At 39.9% G+C, this 20,664-nt stretch overlaps 1 pseudogene; it reads left to right on the top strand.

The window, feature by feature from the left end:
• The first annotated feature begins 220 nt into the window (after positions 1-220).
• Positions 221-6,789, top strand: LOC102502356 (non-POU domain-containing octamer-binding protein pseudogene; annotated as a pseudogene).
• The last annotated feature ends 13,875 nt before the right edge of the window (positions 6,790-20,664 follow it).

Here is a 20,664-nt window from a genome sequence, read left to right as displayed (position 1 = left end):
AGTCTGAAAAGTATTTCATGTTGGGTAAAGTCTTTTTACAAGCAAAATGATAAATAGTGATTGAATGTATAAAAAAATAATTGGAATAATAATAATCTGGAAAAAAATGAAAAGCTATTAGATGATGATGGTGGGAATTTTATATGTGATTTGATGTAATATAAACAAGATTATGATGATAATAAAAATTTTTTTAAAAAAAGAAATTGAGGGTTCAAAAATGCAGAGCAGTAAAACTTTTAATTTGAAGAAACTATACTCGAAGGAAGCATCATCAACATCCTCAGCATTACCACCAGCAGCAGCACCAGCAGCAGCAGCAGCAACAGCCACTACCACCACCAATACCTGCAAATGGGCAACAAGCCAGTCAAGCCAAAATAAGGCTTGACTATTGACCTGAAGAATTTTAGGAAACCAGGAGAGAAAAACCTTCCCCCAGTGTAGTCATCTCTCTGTGGGCAATCCTCCTCCTGGCATCATTGAAGAGGAAATGAGGAAACCATTTGAGAAATATGGGAAGGCAGGTGAAGTCTTCATTCATAAGGACAAACGCTTTGGCTTTAGCCACTTGGAAACACGAACCCTCGCGGAGATTGTCAAAGATTGTCAAAGTAGAATTGGACAATATGCCACGCTGTGGAGAGCAGCTGCATATGCACTTTGCCTGCCGTAGTGCATCCCTTACCGCCTGAAACCTTCCTGAGTGTGTGTCCAACGAGCCATTGGAAGAAGCCTTTCCTGTGTTCAGCCAGATAGAAAGGACCATTGTCATTGTGGATGATGGAGCCAGGTCCTAAGGAAGAGTCATTGTTGAGTTCTCAGGGAAGCCAGCTGCTGGGAAAGCTCTGGACAGGTGCAGGGCAGGCTCCTTCCTGCTAACCACATTTCCTCGGCCTATGACTGGGAGCCTATGGACCAGTTAGATGATGAAGAGGAACTTTCAGAGAAGCTGGTTATAAAGAACCAGCAATTTTACAAAGACTGAGAGCAGCCACCCAGATTTGCACAGCCCGGATCCTCTGAGCATGAGTAAGCCATGCTGTAAGGCACTCACTGAGATGGAAAAGCAGTCCAGGAACAAGCAGACTTTAACATCAAGGAGACTTGTAAGAAACTGGAGATGTTGATGGAGGCTGCACACAATGAACACCATGTCGTGCTAATGAGGCAGGATTTGATGAGGTGCCAAGAAGACCTTCAGAGGATGGTAGAACTGCACAACCAAGAGGTACAAAAATGAAAGCAACAGGAGCTCAGATAGTAGGAGGAGGGCAGGCACCATGAAGAAGAATGTGGCCACAGCAGGAAGAAATGATGCAGCGACAGCAGGAAGGATTCAAGGGAATCTTCCCTGGTGCGAGAGAGCAGGAGATGCAAATGGGTCAGATGGCTATGGGAGGTGCCATGGGCATAAACAACAGAGCTGCCATGTGCCCCCTGCTCCTGTGCCAGCTGGTATCCTCGCTCCTCCAGGACCTGCTACTATGATGCCAGATGGAATTTGGGAACTGATCCCTCCAAAAACTGAACACTGGTCAAGCTGCTACAATGGAAGGAACTGGGGCAACTCGTGGAATTCCTTCACTCAACAATGTTTGTTCCAAACAAATGTCACCAATAATAATAAAGTTGCAGTATCTAGCTTACTAAAACTCTTATTTTTGAGAGGTTTTTTGTTTTGTGTTTTGGTTTTGGTTTTTGGAGTTTTCTTTTTTTGTTTTTTGGTTTTTGGTTTTTGGTTTTTTATTTTTTTTGCTATAGGGCTTGTATGCTTGCCAGAAAGACAGAGAGAAAAAGAGATACAGAAAGCGAGAAATCATCTCCCAGAGGGGATGGCCACACCGCAATCCTTTCTCCCCTATTCTCCTCTTGGGATCTTGGGCATGCATGTACACGCACCAGACATGAGTTTAAGTAACCGGGTCTGGGACTCAAACCGTGGTCAACTATATGGGAGTCCAGCAACTTAGCCATTACACTAACTGCTGATCCCTAGCTTACTAAAACTCTTTTAAAAAGGACCGGACCCCTTTTAGACTAGCCAGAATTCTACCCTGGAAAAATGTTAGCGGTACCTCCCAATAGGTAGATCTTCCCTGCCTGTACTACTCTAGGGAGTAACACTGGAGGCAGAGGGAAAGGGAGGGGTGGTATTAAACAAGTCAGTTCTTTGTGGTATATTGTTTAATCAGTCTCTGTGTGGCACATTTCTAAGTCTGGGGGGTGATTTCTTGCTTTCTGTCTCTGTCTTACTGGTGCGTGCACATGCCCTATAGCAAAAACCTCTCAAAAAAAACCTTGAAAAATAGAAGCCTGCCACCCACCACTTAGGATGCCTGTAAACAGGTTATTAGTCGACCTATAAACACACCACCTGTTCTTTACTTTTAAGAGACTTCCCTAGTATATCGGTGGTTGAGTCTAAGGAAGTAGCAGTATCAGTCATTTCTTTCATTAAAATTTTTGTGGTATTAAAGTAAGGAGAGAGGTAGGTACAATGTTCAGTTTTGTTTAGTATTAAACATAAGTCCCTAACTTGAAGAAAAAGGATATCTAAAGCTGGATGATATTTAATTGTTTTGTTAAACTTATATGTTAATTATTCACCTTTTTGAGGGTGGCTTTAACCCACCAGAGTCCCCAGGAGGTCTTATTGGCTATAAATTAAAAATTTCTCCAGTTTATGGATAAGCTTTAAATACAACCAGTATCCTATTACTGACAAAAGTAAATCTCCAGGAACCTTACTGAAATCTTTTCTGTATTAGTCCACAAATGTAACAACTGTTCTAGTTTTGTGTTAGGACATAAGTTCAAATTAAAGTTAACCACTTATTAAGGTCCCATGAATTTCCTGTGGGGAAGAGGAAAGAATCAAGACAATAGGAATTGAGATTTAAAAAAAAAAACAAACAACATAAATTTTTCAGGATGGAAGAAAAGTCTTGATCCATGATACTGGGGCATAGCTGTTCATGTCCAAGATATCTGTTCTGAAGAAGAAATTGTCTTGGTCAGTTTTGCTTTCAAGTCCCCAACAGGTGCACATTTAAAAAATCTAAAGTACCTCTTCTGAGTTGTGAATCCAGAGTTCAAGATCTTGAATGTCTACTGCAGTGTGCGTGGTGTGATGTCTTCCAATAGGATTCTCAGGCAGTCTTTTTCTGCTATCATTTCCTGAAGATCCCTACTGTGGACCATGAAGGGTTTGATTGTCTTCAGTCAGTGAATCACAAACAGCATTCTTTATCTGATGAAAATATACTTTGGTAAAGTGCATTAGAGCCTGGCAGAGTTTAGTTACCTTAGATTTGTCCAGAAATATCTCATGAGAGAAATGCATTTTCTAATAACCTTTTAACTACGATTAAAGCATTACATTCTTTTATGGAAAAGTTCCTACACAACTAATAAAAATGACAATGATCTAAATTTCTTTATAATATTCAAGTGGCATGTCATGTATAGAAACATACCTGCAGTTTTTACTGTATTTTCAATATCAAGTTGAGAAACTAAACATTGACTATAAGACATTTTAGCAATTTTAGAGCAGTTACTATACTATACTACCTATAAATTTTCATTTTTTAAAAATCTGGATCATTTTCTCTATTTTGTGAGTCATAAAGCATAGAGTTTTTAAATAATGAGCTATAAGAAGGACTCAGGAAGAACTAGGTGGCCATCTATAGGCTTCCCAAGAGTCCATGCTCAACATTAGATTTACATTCTTTTATACCAAGTTTACCTCTTTCTGTTTTTTAATGAATTTCCTTAAAAACAGAACACTTTAAGATTATAGTCATTTGAAAAAAGCTTTTTTCCTCATCAACTTTTCTTTTTTTTAAAGGCCAGTATAATTAGGGTATACAAGGCAAGTGATAAAGTCCAAACCTAATACCCCAAGACTTAAGGATGAGTCAGACTTTGTAATCCACAAAAATGAATAGAAAACACCCAGGTAGCTTTTTTTCTGAAAAGAACTTTTTAGAAAGATATTTTTTAAAAAAGAAACTATTTATGGACAATAAGACTTGATCATCTAATTCATGAAATCCTGCAAAAAAATTTTTCAAACCTAGAGACACACTCAAAGATCCAGTCCCAAGAAATACAAAGGACCTCAAATAGAATCAACCCAAGAAGATCTTCTCTAAGACACATTATAGCCAGACTGACCAAAACCACAAAGACAAGATACAAAGATTGGCAAGAGAAAAACGGCAAGTTACCTACAAAGGATATCCCATCAGGCTAACAGCAGACCTCTCATCGGAAACAATGTGAGCAAGGAAAGAATGGGAAAATGAATTCAAAGCGTTAAAGGAAAAGCAATTTCAACCAAGAATACTGTATCCAGCAAGATTATCCTTCATATGGAAAGAAAAGACAAGAAGATTCTCAGATAAACAAAACCTGAAAGAATTTACCTGCACCAGAACAGATCTCCAAGAAGTTCTCAAGAGAGTGCTATACCAGGAAAATTAAATAAATATAGACACATAGAAATAAGAGTTCAATAACTAATAAAATGGCCAACTTAATCATAGGAACAAGTCTGGAGTTGAATATTATATCCCAGAATTTAATTGGGACAATCAAACCAAAACAGAAGATAAAGTACATGAGACTGAATTGGTGAAATAGTATTTTATGACTTTTGACTAAAACATTGCTGATTTCCTTTTAGGCTTTTTTCCAGTTTTAAAGATTTTTGTCTGTCTTGAGCTGCCGATAGGTTCATGTACCTTCTATTCGAACAGTATCCTATCCAGTTTCCTGGCTTTAAGTTTTAAGCAAATCTCCTTAGCATTTCTTTGATTTATTAAAGTTAAAACTGCTTTTCTTGAAATTACCAGCTGAACTTGCTATTGAAAGTAGTTAGATTATTTAAAAAATTTTGTGATCAATAAAATGTTGGGGAAAAAGGAATGGAAAAAAGCTGCAGACACTAGAGATAGTGTGAGAAGAGGGTGGGAAATGGCAGAGGGTCAGAAATAGGGGTAATATATGTGTGTGTGTGTGTGTATGTGTGTGTGTTTGTGTGTGTAATGAGAAAACTATGTATGAATTTCAAAAGGTTTTTGTACCAAAATAAATTTATAATTTAATTGTATAAAAATAAAATTAAAAATCAAAATTTAAAAAAATGACTTCAACCAGTTACAGTTAAAGATCTGACAAGAGTTCACAATTGAAAAAGACATTTTGCTATATCTATGGCATATACTAATTTAACATAATAACTTGCAACATGACTGATAAATATCACATTATAAATTCCTGAGAATCCAAATTCATTTTGGAACACAGTACATTTATAAAAATACACATAAATATATATACATATAACATGTCCATACACATAATTCAAATGTAAAGAAATTTAAATTTCTCAATTTGACAACATTTCCCCTATCATTTAACATATTAAAATAAGTCCAATTGGCTTTAACATCTCTCTTTTGGATGTTTCAGGAGCCCTCTTAACATCCAAAAGTTATTTTGAGGTAAAATAATATAGAATTTGATTTTGGAAAAACCTTGCCAAATATAGCAAAAAGTTTAAATACTTAACTGTCAGCAGAAAATGAAAGTTAAATGTTCTCCAAGCACCTTAGGGATGAAAAAGGTGTTAACTCAGTGTTCATTGGCGCCAAAACTAAAAACAGAAAACATGGCAGACTATAGCATCCAGATATGACATCCAGAAACAACAACAAAACAACCCAAAGACCAACATACGGATCATATGTAAAATTTCCTTTAGAAGATTTAGCTTTTACCACTTTCAGTCATTAGTCCTGTAACTGTACCATAAGAGAACAAAAAATCAAACTTCAGGAAAATCAGTCTTATCTAACAGCTCTTAAAACTTTTTTTTTTGATTAACTGTGAGAAACAAAATATTAGAGAAGGTTAGTCATTAATCCATTTTTCCTGTTGGTCAGATATCCACCATGTAACCCATAACATATAAATACTAGCTGTTTTATTAAACCAACCATATTAAGACAATTATGATATTGTCTGATAAAAAAAAAAAAAAAAAACCTGAACAAACTACATGTTAGAAACTGTGAAGATTTTCACTTATTAAACCTTTTCCTTTTATCATCTTCCTGTATCTGGCATCGCATTGACAGGTGATAGATACGCTTTGGAGAAGATGTAAGTTACAGGCTATTTTTTGGGTCTGTGATTTTTTTGTTCCTCTTCTTCCTGTATCTGGCAGAGCATTTACAGGTGATATATAACATAAATGCAGAAATAAATATTATAAAAACTGTAAAGATTATGTGTCCAACAGTATTGTAAGTAGAATTAGAGGGCAGTATTAAGCCACATGAGCTTGAAAAGTATTGGAAAGAAAATGACAGTGCATTACTTATTTACTAAGTCACATGAGCTTGAAAAGCATTTAAATTTGAATAAGCACTCTTTTTATAAATTGAATGGAATTACGTAAGGCCTTTTTATAACCATACTAAGTAATATGTATGATACACACACACACACACACACACACACACACACACCAAAGATCTCAGTTTTCCAAAAAGTTCTTTACACTCTTCTTTTTTTTTCGAGAAAAATGAGACTGCTTCATATTCTAACCTTGTGGAGTTCTTACAGATACCTGTGTCAAAGGATCTAAGAGTTGTCTTGATTAGCTCCACCCTGGCTTCTGAAGCCTTGCCAATCATTGCTTATCTTCACATTCCTTGCAAAGAACTGAAATTGGTCATTCCTCTCCACTTGCCCAGAGGAGAAATCCTTTAATGCTGTGTCTAATATAACCAGAATTTTTTCTGAGTCTGTCAAAACAATAAATAACTTGCTTTTCCCTTAATAACAAGTATCTTAGCATTACTAACTGTTAATTTTGCCATTAATTGTTCTAGCCCTAAATATGTATTTAATAGGTAAAATTTGTAGGTTAAACAAGGTAGAAAGTTTATATTTTAAAGGCACGTAACAGATATACCTTTAATCAAAGGTGAGAATTGTTATGCAGATTAATCGCCAGAGGGCAGGTGTTCCTGTTAGACTGAAAACCTCTCCCAACAGGGAGGGGTAACACAGCAATCCCCATGTCTCCATTTTTTTTCCTAGTAGCGGAGGTTTTTTTTTTTCTTTTTTCTAAATTAATTAATTTATTTATTCATATACATTCAATCACATTGTTTAGCTTACAAAGTGAACTTTTCAATATGTGAACATTTCTCCCCAGTCCAGTTGATCAAAATATCTTCAATGGATAGGTGTAGGAGCATGTACAGATAAGCTTTTTCAAGCAGCATGCAGGGGCTGGCATTGAGCCACAGTAGAGCTTCTTTAAGCAACACCCTAAATAACTGCATGGCATGCAGTTGTCTTTTGTTATACATTAAAACTCATGCATTTCCACTGTAAGAAGCTTTAGTGAACTAACAGGGATGTATTTATAAATATGTAGAATTTTTCCCAAGATTTTTAAATAAACACTAATTTGCCAGAAAGTTGTATTTTAGAAGACCAATTTAATTGATATATAGCCTTTTAAACTCAGCACGTTTCTTAATTAATTACTGACTTTAAGGTGGAGCTCATTAATGAAGGCAAAGAAACCATTTTTAATGCTTGTAATTCAGCTTGAATATTGCTTAACAAGCAACAACCCAGTTTGACCTGTAGGTGTATTTTAAACTATTCTAATAGGTCTTTTATCTGCCTTTCTCTTTGCTTTGGGCAGGCTGGTAACAAAGCAAAAACTTTGGTAGAACTTTGTCACTTAAGCCTATCATTTATCTTTTATAGAGTCTTAAAAGAGATAAAATATAATTAAATCTCTTAGAAGCTTCTGCATATCAATGGGTATCCCTGCATGGACCTAAATTGAGAATTCTCAATTTTAATTATGTTTTTAAAGAGCAATTTTATTTATGTACAATATTCTTCACAACAGCCACAGTAATTTCAAATCACATTACTAAAATCTCACCACTTTTGTAAATACTGGTGCTCCCAGGAAGCACTTTGATCTTTAGAATTAGGAATTCCATCTTTTACATGAATTTTGAGTCTCTTCAAGCCATGAAAAACCTAAGTGGGAAATCACTTATTCTGGTATTGGCTCTGAGCCCTCCTTTACCAATTTAGTCAATGATCTTTCTCTAAGCATCCTCAACAGAAATTCTGCAAAGTAATTCATGTAGTTTATTTAAGCACGAATTTGAGTGACCTAGGCCCAGGGAGGAGGCAAGATTGCCTTTCTTTCAGGGTGATCAGGTACAAGGGTTCACTCAAAAGAGTGAGAGATAGGGTTTAGAATTTCCATTGGCCTGGCCTAAAAAGGCAGGACATGTGGAAAGGGGGCTTGTAGGTTTTTGGTAAGAGGTTAGCAACAGAGACAAGGGTGCTTGTAAACAGTCACAAGTTACTGGCCCAAGGACAGAATGTTGGAGGAATCCCGTTAACAGTGAATCAGAATGTTCTATTAGTGATTGTGGGCATGACTCACCTGTTACATAGATACTATGCCCGGGACAAGATGTAGGAAGAATTTCTTTATCAAATGACCGGAATGGCTGGTTAATGTCTGTGGGCATGACTTACCCCAGGTCCCCTGGAAGGAATTTGGGGAACAGGAAAAAGCAGTCAGATTTATGTCCTCAGTCCCTACCCCCCGCCACCCTTGGCTAAAAATCATTCCTCTGAACGCACGTTTAGGCCCCTACATTGACAGGTTTCATGGCGCTAGGAAGACTCATTCTTAGGAGTCAGGTCCCACGGCACTAGGAATGCTGGTTCCTGGGAGTGGTTCATTTTGATAGGCAGTGGAGTCTTGGAGGAAGGACATGTCTGACTGACTTAATTTATAGCCAAGTACACTTAGGGCACAGGGAAAAAGTCAGGCCTCAAAGTTCAGTGGGGAAGACACTTTGGAGAAGATGCATGTTATAGGCTATTTTGGGGGTCTGTGATTTTGGCTCTTCCTCTTCCTGTATCTGTCATAGCATTTACAAGTGATACATAACATAAACTCAGAAACAAATATTATTATAAAAACTATAAAGATTATGTGTCCAACAGTATCATAAATAGAATTAGAAGGCATTAAACACTCTAACCAAAAAAAAGCCTCTACAGATATCATCATATTCTTTAATCAGACTCACAGTATGCTTACCTTCCTTATTAACAGCTACTTGAACTTTGTGATAAACTTCATTAGATGATTGTAGGATTGGTACTAGTTCAGAGTTTAATAAATTCAATTTTTCATCTTGCCAGATTGTTTCCACAGGCATAGCATCCTGAGGGGTATAAGTCATATTCAAGAAACGTCTGATCATTAATGTCTAAATTATCACAGGATTTGTTTATAGGGAGCAAATATATCTTTCCAACAACTTTAGTGTTGCACCGGATATTGGTATTAGGTAAGGTAAAGGAGGTGTTATTATAGGAAAAATCATAAACTTACACAGTGTCATTTTGTTTTCCTTCCCAACAAATATGGCCTTTTCCCATGTACCAAATGTTATGTTTTATGGGGTTGACACCAGGGGCCAAATTTGTGAGAAATCAGGGTTCCATGTAATTTGGGGACATAGTCATTCTCCCCTCCTATTTTCAGAGAGATGGGGTACCATGTGGTTTCATTGATCAAAATTGCCCAGCGACTTCCCGTAAGGAATATTCTTGTATTAATAATCATTCCAATCCCTGCCAATTGGACTACAGAATTTTTTTTTTTTGCATTATTTAGTTTTGGCACATGGGCTTTAAGTATATAATATATAAGATCACATTTACCATTTAAGAATTTCTATAAATTTGGGGGTCCATAGCTTACCTATAATGTTTGAATTGTGCTTTAGAGTTGAGTAACGTGGGCCATTGCTTCATGGTCACCCCTGATTCCACTTGTATTAGCACGGCCATGAGGCTTTGCTGGGTTAGGGTATAGGCCTGTTTCCATCTCTGGGTTATTGCATAGGCCATTATGGCTTGTCTGGTTTTTTTTGTTTCTTTGTTGGTTTGTTTGTTTGTCCATTGGATAAGAGCTGCATTATCCTTTAGGGCTGTTTCCCATCCTTTGCCCTCTTCTTGATAAAGCATCCCTTCTATGTTTTAGAAAGGGAGTCTTTTTTCCAAAGAATGTCTTTTTTTATTAGCTACAAATTCAGCTTGTCCTAGTATTCCTAACCTATACCCATTTCTCCTAGTAGGTCATGCTTTATTCAGTTATTTATTTATTTATTTATTTATTTATTTATTTATTTATTTATTGAAGGCAAATTTTGGTGTATCTACCAGGAATGTTGCTGTCTTAGCATACTTATAGTGGCAGTACAATTTTGGTAAATGGAGTCAACTCAGAATCTTTGAGTGTCCCAAAACACAGTTAAGTGAGTGCCTGTCGCACCTAACTATGCTTTTGTTTGAGTGTTCCATAGAGCCTCTCAGAGGCGACTTGGTCTCGAGGCAGCATTTGTACCATCAGGGACCTCTGTCTACCCGTAGACTCCCATGAACTGTTACCTAAGAGCAGAGTCTGTCTGGTTTGGGCTGGATAAGGGCATCCAACAACACACACAAGGCTGAAAAGCATGCAGACAGGTTGCACTTAGTGGTTAACACATGAGGCAGCTAGTTTTGATCCATCATATCCCGGCAATCACCTAAATTTGTCATCATCAATTATATGGTGATGCAAGATTCTACCTGATTTGATCCTTGTAGAAATCAGCCTTCGGCATTGTTAGGTAAATATTTTTGCCTAGCATCATATGTTGTAAGAGTTTTATAGTACCAGTATCCCATGAAAGGAGTGCCTTTGGCAATGTTTAGAATAGAGCTGTCCCATTCAGCAGCTTTCATTCTTTCCTCATCTATGTCATACTAGATGATAGGGGTTTTACCTGGGGAGAAATTGGTAATATTTACTGTGATCCAGGGCAATTTGTTAGGCTTAAAGAGGGGTGAAGTAGGGGGCAAGCAAACAGAAGACACAGTGGGAGAAAGGACAATTAGCAAAAACATTTAAACGAAAAATCTCCCCCATACTTGTTTATAAGAACAATCGAGTCAGGTGTCTCTGGAGGCTATCTCTGGGGTCTTTCGGAGTTGAAGATCAGTATCAGAGATGGGCTCAGAGGCCCAGGTGTGATTCAGAATAGGGACTGGGTCAGGCGCCATTTTAGGTGTGTAACATGGATCCATGAGAATACTTTTTACTTCGTAGCACATGAGTTACTCAAGAGTACCTGGTAGGGTCCTTTCCATTGGGGTTGTAGGGTTGTAGGGAGTCCTTCAGTTGGTGCCTCTTCCAATATATAAAGTCACCTGGTTGTAGTCCATAATCTTTGATGTCTTCATCGCCCACATGTTCACCGTGGAAAGATTCCGTTACTAATCATGCTTTTTTTTTTTTTTTTTTTTTTTTCTGTCAGTGTCTGAAGTAGACCTTGGCAGTAATGTAATATCCTTTCATTAAAGCTGGTTCATATAGGCTTTCATCTAGTCTCATAGGTCATCCTGTGATTATTTCAAAAAGGGATAAGGGACAAATTGGGTTTTTTTTTTTTTTTTTTTTTTTTTTTTTTTTTTGAGAGACTTTTGCTGTAGGGTGTGTGTTCACCACAAAGAGAAAGACAGAGAGACAGAAAGTGAGAAATCACGCCCCGGAGGGTGATGGCCACATTGCAATTCCTTCTCCATTCTCCTCTCGGGATCTTGGGCATGCACGCAGACGCACCCAGCGTGAGTTTAAAGCCACCTGGTTCGGGAATCAAACTGCAGTCGACACATGGGAGTCCAGTGACATAGCCATTATACCAACTGCTGGTCCCAGTGATGTTTTCTAAAAGGGGTGGATCTCAGATTTAACAAAGCCAGTTAAAGGGCCTTTGGCCAGAGGAGGCCAAAAGTTTCTGTTAACTTTGCCAGTTGAGTTTGTACAGTGCTATTCATCCATTCCACTAAGATTGAGGTGGTAGCCACAATGGAAGTGTTGCATTATAGGCCAAATCTTACGGATGAATTGAATGATTTGTCTTGTAAAATGAGTTTCTCCAACACTGTGCAGTTCAGAAGAGACTCCCCAAACTGGAATAATTTTTTCTAACAAGATTTTTTCCACCGTTACGGCTGTAGCCCTCTGACAGGGAAATATTTCTCCCCAGTGGGAGAACATACAAAACAGAACTAAAACGTATTTAAAGATCAGAGACAATGGCAGCTGGATGAAACCCATTTGCCATACTTCTAAACGTCCTTTAGATAAGGGAAAATAACCCTGGGAACCAGGTAAGGGCTTACCAAGGCTATGTTTGGGCATAATGTACACCACGAATATACCTTTGTAGCTATTGTGGGGGGTGGTTTCCAGAAATATTGTTTTTCCCATGATATCAATTTTTTGTTCAGGGCCCAATGAGTCATTTCATGAATGAACTGGAGAAGAGTAAACTGAGCACGTACAGGAACTATAGGTTTTCCTGTAGATCTTATCTATAAGTTTTTGTCTGCTACAAACATGCCTCTCTTTTACCTCTTTCATTTCTGGAATAATCTAGCCATTTTACTTTAGGACAAAACACTTTTTACCATACAAAATTCTTTCTATATTGAAATGTTCTCTTTTCTTTTTTACTATTTTTCTTTTAACCACAAATACAACTTTATACCTATTATCTTTCTTTTGACATCTCTTTTCTGTCTTTCTTTTTTGGAGAGGTTTTTGCTATAGGGCGCATGCGCTCACTAGAAAGACAGAGAGAGACAGAGAGACAGAAAGTGAGAATGCACACCCCAGGGGGGTGGCCACACCGCAATCCCTTCTCCTCCATTCTCCTCTCGGGATCTTGGGCACGCACGCACACGCGCCCAGCATGAGTTTAAGCCACCAGGTCTGGTACTCGAACCACAGTCGACTACATGAGAGTCCAGCGACATAGCCATTATGCTAACTGCTGGTCCCTGGATATGTGTTTTTAAGAATGTCCGTTATTTCCATTTTTATGAAAGCTTTTTTACAATTGATGTAAAGTAAGATCTTGATACCTCAGCCCTGTCAGGTGGTATGGATATACAGTTCACAGGATGGAGTACCTGCATTTAAAAGGCAGGCTCAGATTAGACGATTCCAAAATTGTAAATTCCCTGCATAAGAGAGCTCGTTTGTGTTTTTTACAGTGTTGCTTAATGCATTCTTGCCTCCTATAATAATAGCAAACTTTTCCTTTTTGTACCTGTGCAAATTTTTGGGAGGTTGGTGATTTGGTGGTTCTTTGACTTGTCTACTTAGCTGTTTTAATTGTAGGTCCATAATTTTGGAAGCCATATCTTTTTCTGCCTTATGAATTGTCTGGGATAATTGATCAGCTAACTAATGAGTTGGCTAGTGGGTAGGGATGCCCAAGCCACACTGTTCCTTTTTACCAGGGCCCACAGTCCCTCATCTAAACCCTGTATGAAAACAGACTTTAACCGAGTGTCACTTCTAACATTTACGAAGTTTTCAGGGGGCATCCCTGAATATCGTTTGAACAATTTTTTCAAATCTAGAGAAAAAAGTCAAGTGTTGACTCATTTGGGTGGATCTTATATTGTACTTTAGTCCAATCTATCACCTTAAGAAAAACGAGGCAGAACAGTACAGAGGTAGTCTGAAATTCTTCTGCATTTGTTTTTTGCTTTTGCATTTTATTTTTAATTATCTGAGGAGGTTTTCCAATTTCTTAACCTAAACCATTATACTGCCTTTTTTCTGGAGCTAGAAACTGGATTAGCTGATACAGATCTGAAAATCCTAGGTCATAGGTTTAAAGGTTATTTTCAACTCTTTTGTAAGCCCAATAGGGTCTTTGGTCAGGTCAGGAAGCCCCAATATTAAGGTTCTAGTTCAGTCTTTGTCCATGGTTTACACATTACATTTGGCTCTCCTAAGAGCATCCAGTGGTTTTTCCTTAAAAGGAGCAACCGTGATTTTATTTGTCTCCTTAATCTCTCTTAAATATTCTTTAGTTAGGGGAAAGGCAACAGGAATATGAAGAAAGCATGAGATAGGGTTGTCCGGACAGAGAAATTCAGAGAGTAAGGGTTAGGGAGGAGAAGAGGGAGGAATAGATTCTGGCACCTTTTTAGTTTTAGAAGCAGCTTCTGTTAATCCTTTTAATTCTGAGTCAGTCTCAAGTATTTTTGTATTAATGTTCTGAAGGGAGGTAAGTTTTTCATTTTGTTGTTGTTGATTTTAAATACCAATTAAATAAAAATTTTCATTCTTTTTTCTTAACGTGAGATCCTAGTTTTTACAACTTAATGCACAAAAAGACTAACTTAGGAATATCGAAAGTTCTCCACTTGGGAATTTTTAACCACAAATCACCTTTTGTAAAAAATTTTTAAAAATTTAATATTAATTGTTTTAGAGGTTTTTTTTTTTTTTTTTTTTGCTATAGGGCACGTGTACTCGCCAGACAGACAGAGAGAGACAGAGAGACAGAAAGTGAGAAATCACCCCACAGGGGGAATGGCCACGCCACAATCCCTTCTCCATTCTCCTCTCAGGATCTTGGGCACACACGCACATGCGCCCGGCATGAGTTTTAAGCCACCAGGTCTGGGACGCAAACTGCGGTCGACTATGTGGGAGTCCAGAGACATAGCCATTATGCTAACTGCTGGTCCCAAAATTCAATATTAATTTTTACTTTTGTTTTTTTTTTTACCTTTTTTTTTGACAAAAGAGGAAGACCCTTTAGAATGCAATCTCAAATGTTAGGTTTTCCTAACTTACTTGCTCAAGGGAAACAAAACATTACCCTCCATTTGGAGGGAGCAAGCCACTACCCCTTGTTCAGAGAAGAGCAAATTGTTGCCCCTCGCTAGGAGGAGAGCAAACCACTGCCCCTTGCTCAGAGGGAAGCAAACCACTACATCTCTCTTGGAGGGGAGCAAACTTTGGTTACTCAAAACAGACAAATGACAGACCCAAAACAGACAAATGAAAGAGAGACAAACAAGCAACGAACCAACTTAGAAATAAACCAGACCATCTACCAAATTTTGTGAGGTCCTGGGTCAGAGAACTTACTGAATCTCCTCCAAGGAGGGGGCTTAAAGGGTTCATTGTACTGGTACCAGGCACTGGGTTCAAACAACCCCTCAGAAGAACTTCAGTTTCTTCCTGGTCCCTTCTCAGTTGCCATTTCGTCAATGGAAATAACCAATTCTGCAAAGTAAGTAATGCGGTTTATATCTTAAGCACAAATTTGAGTGACCTAGGTCCAGAGAGGAGGCAAGATATACCTTTCTCTCAGGGTGATCAGGTATAGGGGTTCCTTTTTGATTTTGACAGTGAAAGACAGGGTTTAGAATTTCCATTGGTCTGGCCCAAAAAAGCAGAGCATGGGGGTGGGGGGGGTTCATAGGTTTTTGGTAAGGGGTTAGTAATAGAGATAAGGAGGCTTGTATACAGTTACAAGATACTGTCCTAAGAACAGAGTGGGGGAGGAGTCCTGTTAACAATGAATCAGAATGGTCTATTAGTGATTATGGGCATGATTCACCGTTATAGGGATACTATGCCAGGGACAGGATGTAGGAAGATTTCTGTTATCAAATGGGTCAGAATAGCTGGTTAATGTCTGTGGGCATGACTCACCCCAAGTCTTCTGGTAGGGATTTTAGAAACAGGAAAAAGCAGTCAGATTTCTGTCCCCAGCATGCAAAGAAAAAAAGAAAGAAAGAAAGAAAGAAAGAAAGAAAGAAAGAAAGAAAGAAAGAAAGAAAGAAAGAAAGAAAGAAAGAAAGAAAGAAAGAAAAAAGACAAGAAAAGAAACTAAGATGTCAAACATAAAAATATCATGAGAAAAAAAAATATTTTTTTACATTTTAACCTAAAACTTTGCTGCAACCACCACAGTGATTGCTAGTTTCTGTCTGACCCAGACAACTGAATCCAATCCAGTTAATTACGTAATCCAATCCAATCCTGGACCCAGCCTAGTTTCCGCTGCAACTCCAACTAGGACCAAAATTTGCTCATATAAAACTCAAAGAGCTCTAAACACAAACCCGTGGAGCTCAATTCTGAGAGAGGACTTATGCATCATCCCTAGTTGCTGTGAGAGAGCAATGGACATCGAAGGGGCCCGCAGGTACCTCGCTTCATAACCACCTGCTCCTGGGGGTCACTGGAAGCTCTACTTTAGATCCCGCTTCTGATGCCAAAACTGTTAAAAGACAAATAAGTCAGCCAATTTAATAGAGTAGAGTTTTAATAGAGCAAATCTTAACACGATTTAAATCAGGCAGCTGTCTCTGAACTTCCAGACAACCCCTACCAGCCTCGTGGTCAACTCAGCATTTAAGTAAGCAGAACAGGAAAATGTCACACAAAAAAAGTAAGTAAGGAGTGAGGTAGAGAAATCATTGGTTACATTCTGAAGTTTGCAATAACATGGTTTAAAAACAGATGCCTGTGATTGACTGAAGCCTAGCTGCTGCAATTGGCTGAAAACTAGCAACCAGCTCAGAGAAACAGCCTGATGTGTACGATTTCATCTTATCTATAGGATTCAAAGTGTGGGAGTACAGCGGCTGTTGTAGGCCAGACTTGTTTAATTTAACACAGTGCTGAGCTGAGGTAAGTGGTGGCCACACTCCACCAACAACCAGGACACGGGCCACAGCCTGGCTCCTGGCTGGGTGCTCAGCTTCACTTTCAGCTTCTTTAAGAGAAAAGGAATAATAAAGGGCGGACATTCTGAAAGCGAACACACACCCTGCTGTCTGAGTGACAGGACTGTCCCCCATGGGCATCTAAATGTGTGATGGAAAAAGGCCTGCCAATTTTAGGAGAGGCTTCTGGTATCCAGGCCCCTGACCTGGTTGCGACATGGCCACCAAGCTGGAACAAGGCCACTGTGAGGTGACAGTGCTGCAGCTCCTGAGCCTGACCCTGCCCTGGAGGCACACCCTCAGGGGCTGCCCTTCCCAGGGTCTAACGGGCTCTGCTGCTCAGTCCATTTCCAGTCAGATCTCAGGCCCCCCCAGGACATCCTCACCATATTGTATCTTGGTGACAGGCTCTGCTTTCCAAGGATGCTCCTCTGCAATGACGAACTTGCTGTGAGGGGCAGGAAGAGACTGAACCTGCCCAATACAGGGTTGATGGCATCGTCTGTGCCCCAAACATCTTCAGTACAGCCCCCACTGAGCTGTGTCCTACAGCAGCTTCTCAGACCTGAGGTTGCAGGTGACTGCTAGAGCACAGCACCCCACACCAGACTGGTAGAGTAAAGGTACAGGGGCCACACACCCAGTCTCCTCATGGCCACAGGCAGGTGCTGAATGTCCCTGTAGAGGAACCTCCATACTCCCAGGGACAGTTTGGATAAACACTCTGCCAGCCCTCAGAAACAGATAGGCCATGGGGGCAGTAAGTGTAATGTGTCAGCCTCTGTGGGGTCACACACCCCCTTCATCCTAGCCTGGGTCCTCTTGGAGGCAGCCTAGCTTGGGTTGACAGATCTGGGTTGAGTCCCACCTCTGACATTGACTAGGAATGACCTAAGCCAGGGTCACATACTCCAATGCCTTCCTGCTCTGAGGGGACTCTCCTTTCTCCACTGGTTTGAGATGTCATCAAAATGCACCATTTCATACACAGAGCAGGGACATCTGCCCTGAGCCCTCTCTCCTCTTCCCTGGGTGTCTTGAAGTTTTCAGGGAAGGACTGTGGGAGAGATGATCATAAAAAGCAGAGCCCTTATCCTTCTAAATAATACAGCGCCCTCCTCCCCACTAACCCACTCCAGGCAGGAAGGCAAATCCAGGGTGACCTTTTGTGTTTCACACAAAGTCAAGTTCCAAGTTCTTAGGTGAAATCCTTTGAGCAGTCAACGCTGGAAACTAATTCAATACTTCTCCCTCACCCCACCCCTACTGCAGCAGGTGGTTGAGGCCCACTGGCTGGGTGTTCCGCCTCTGGCCAGGCCGACGTCTTGCATTACCTGCCTCTGACATGGGTTCATACTCCCATCTCACAGAGCCCTGATAATCAAATGAGATGATTAAGGCAAGGAAAAGCAAACATTCTCAGGTTTTCTGCTTTCTGAGACAATCTACTCTCATCCTGCAGGAGGACCCTCCATCCTCCTCACTAAGACCGTGGAGAATTTAAACATACCTGAATTTGAAACGGCCTTCCCAACAGGACTGTCTGAAATCTCTCCTTCATTGTTGAAGGGTCATTTTCACTATTTTGCCACTGCATGATGAAGAATGAAAGGACTGTGTGCCCCTGGGGTATTTCCTGGGAAGGCAGCTTTCATAAACCCAATGATTTAGGCTCCCAACTCAGAGAAAGGGCTCTAGGCTGGTTCTAACAGTGATAGAAACGGGCCAGATTGTTGCCTGGTGGTTAAGGCAGCTGGCTCTGACATGGCTGACTCTGGATTGAATATCAGCCCATGTGATACATGTTTGTGTATGCCGTAATCCTCATGGAATGGAAAATGGACAAGGAATTGTAGAATACCCATGCCTGTGCCTATGGTCTCTGCCAAAAAATAAAAATGGTATGAATAGTGATTTATTTGGAAGGGAGCACAAAAGTCCGTACACGATTTATATATTCAAAAAGTTATGAGAACGTGCCAGCAGGTTATGTGGAAGTTAAGGCAGCTGGATGGCCAAGTCCCTGGTTCAATTCGCAGACCCAGCAGTTTAAAAATAATATCAAAGAGGAGAATGACCATTCCCCCTGGGGGTTGATCTCTCTCTCTCTCTCTCTCCTCTCTCTCTCTCCAGAGAGTACACACACCCTCTAGCAAAAACAAACAAACAAACAAACAAAAAAAAAACAAACAAACAAACAAAAAAAAAACAACTCCAAGACCACCCCAAACCTAGGCTGTTTATGAAGCCTGGCCTGGATGGGCCAGGGGCAGCCTGTGCAGCAAATGGCCCCTGAGGAGACTAAGAACATTGTGCTCCCTATGTAGTAGTTCCTGCCTTGACATAGTTCCCAGGTGTATCCCCTAGGTCTGTGGGAGTGGCTGGAGTGCCCACATGAGGCATAGGGTGTCCAAGGGAGGGGACAAGACCCCTCAGTGCAAGGGAAGGCCAGACTGGGGAGAGAAGGAGAGAGTTGAACTCTAGGAAGTGTAGAATGCTGACCTAGAACTTCATAGGGGACACAAGGGATATTTGCAGAATGGACTGTGTTTACCTGTGTGTTAACCTTAATCGTACACTTCAGATATGTTCACAGAATGTGAGCCTCCTTTGTCCTCTCGCCCAAGGCTCCCAAAGTAATACAGCATGGACGACTCCAGTCCATGTCACCACATCTCACCTGGCTCCCAAGGTCTCTTCCCATCAGGTCTCTCTGCTCCTCCTCCTTCCCCTGACAGCCTAGTCTGAGCAGTCAGAGGGAATTCCTACAGCCTAAGCCATACCTCACAACTGCCTGCTTCACACACTAGTCTCAAACTAATCTCCTGACCCAGGTTTATGAAGCTCTTCCTGCCTCTGCCATCCCACTGGACACAGTTCTCTGCTGGACCCCACCCTTAAGCTCTGGCCCCAGCCCAGTCATCCCTCAGTTTATGTTTATTCTCTTGAACCCACCCAACTCTTTATTCTTTACTGCCTCAGACCCTTTTCACTCCTCACCTCTGCTTTCCCCAGCACTTTCTCAGCCTGCTTCCTCCTTCATGTCCTCAGGAGTGGGTTTAAAAATTGCGTTTTATCTGTAGATCAGCTTCATGAGTACAGGCATACTGCTAATATAAAACCATTCTGATCCAACACAGTATTTTTTTTATTTATTTATATATATTTTTAATATTTTTAGAGTGATGTTTTCAATTGTACAAGTCTTAGACTTTTTTTTTTTTTTTTTTGAGATGATGTAATTTTTGTTAAAGGGCACATGTGCTCGCCGGAAAGACAGACAGACAGAGAGACAGAAAGTGAAAAATCACCCCCAGAGGGATAGCCATGCCACAATCCCTTCTTCTCCATTCTCCCCTCTTGGTCATGCATGTACATGCGCCCGACATGAGTTTAAACCACCGTGTCCAGGACTTGAACAGCGGTCAACAACATGGGAGTCCAGCGACATAGCCATTACGCCAACTGCAGGTCCCGTAGGAATCAATTTTTTAAAAAAGTATAAGACTTGGGACCAGCAGTTGGCGTAATGGCTATGTCACTGGACTCCCATGTAGTTGACCTCGGATCAAGTCCTGGACCCGGTGGCTTAAACTCACACGAAGGGATTGTGGCGTGGCCATTCCCCTGGGGGCAGTGATTTCTAGTTTTCTGTTTCTCTGTTTCTCTCTGTCCTTCTGGCGAGCACACATGCCCTATAGCAAAAACCTCTCCAAAACAAAGACAAATCGATTTTTGCATATTCTGTTATTTTTCATGATATTACAGATGGAGTTTTCCCCTTATTTTCAGATTGGTCATAGCAAACATATAAAAATACGTGCATTTTTCTTTATTCATTTTGCATTCTATAATCTTGCAAAACTTTTTTTTAGCTCCAGTAATGTTTTAGTAAATTTCTTAGGAATTTTCATAGACAAGATTAAGTCATCTGAAAATATAAACAGTTTTAGTTCTTTTTTTTCCACTGAATACCTTTCATTT

This window comes from Tupaia chinensis, unplaced genomic scaffold (assembly GCF_000334495.1).
Source record: "Tupaia chinensis unplaced genomic scaffold, TupChi_1.0 Scaffold143116_1, whole genome shotgun sequence".
In the NCBI taxonomy this organism is placed as follows: domain Eukaryota; kingdom Metazoa; phylum Chordata; class Mammalia; order Scandentia; family Tupaiidae; genus Tupaia; species Tupaia belangeri.
Note: the sequence above shows the minus strand (reverse complement) of the source record. Positions and strands in the feature narration are given on the sequence as shown.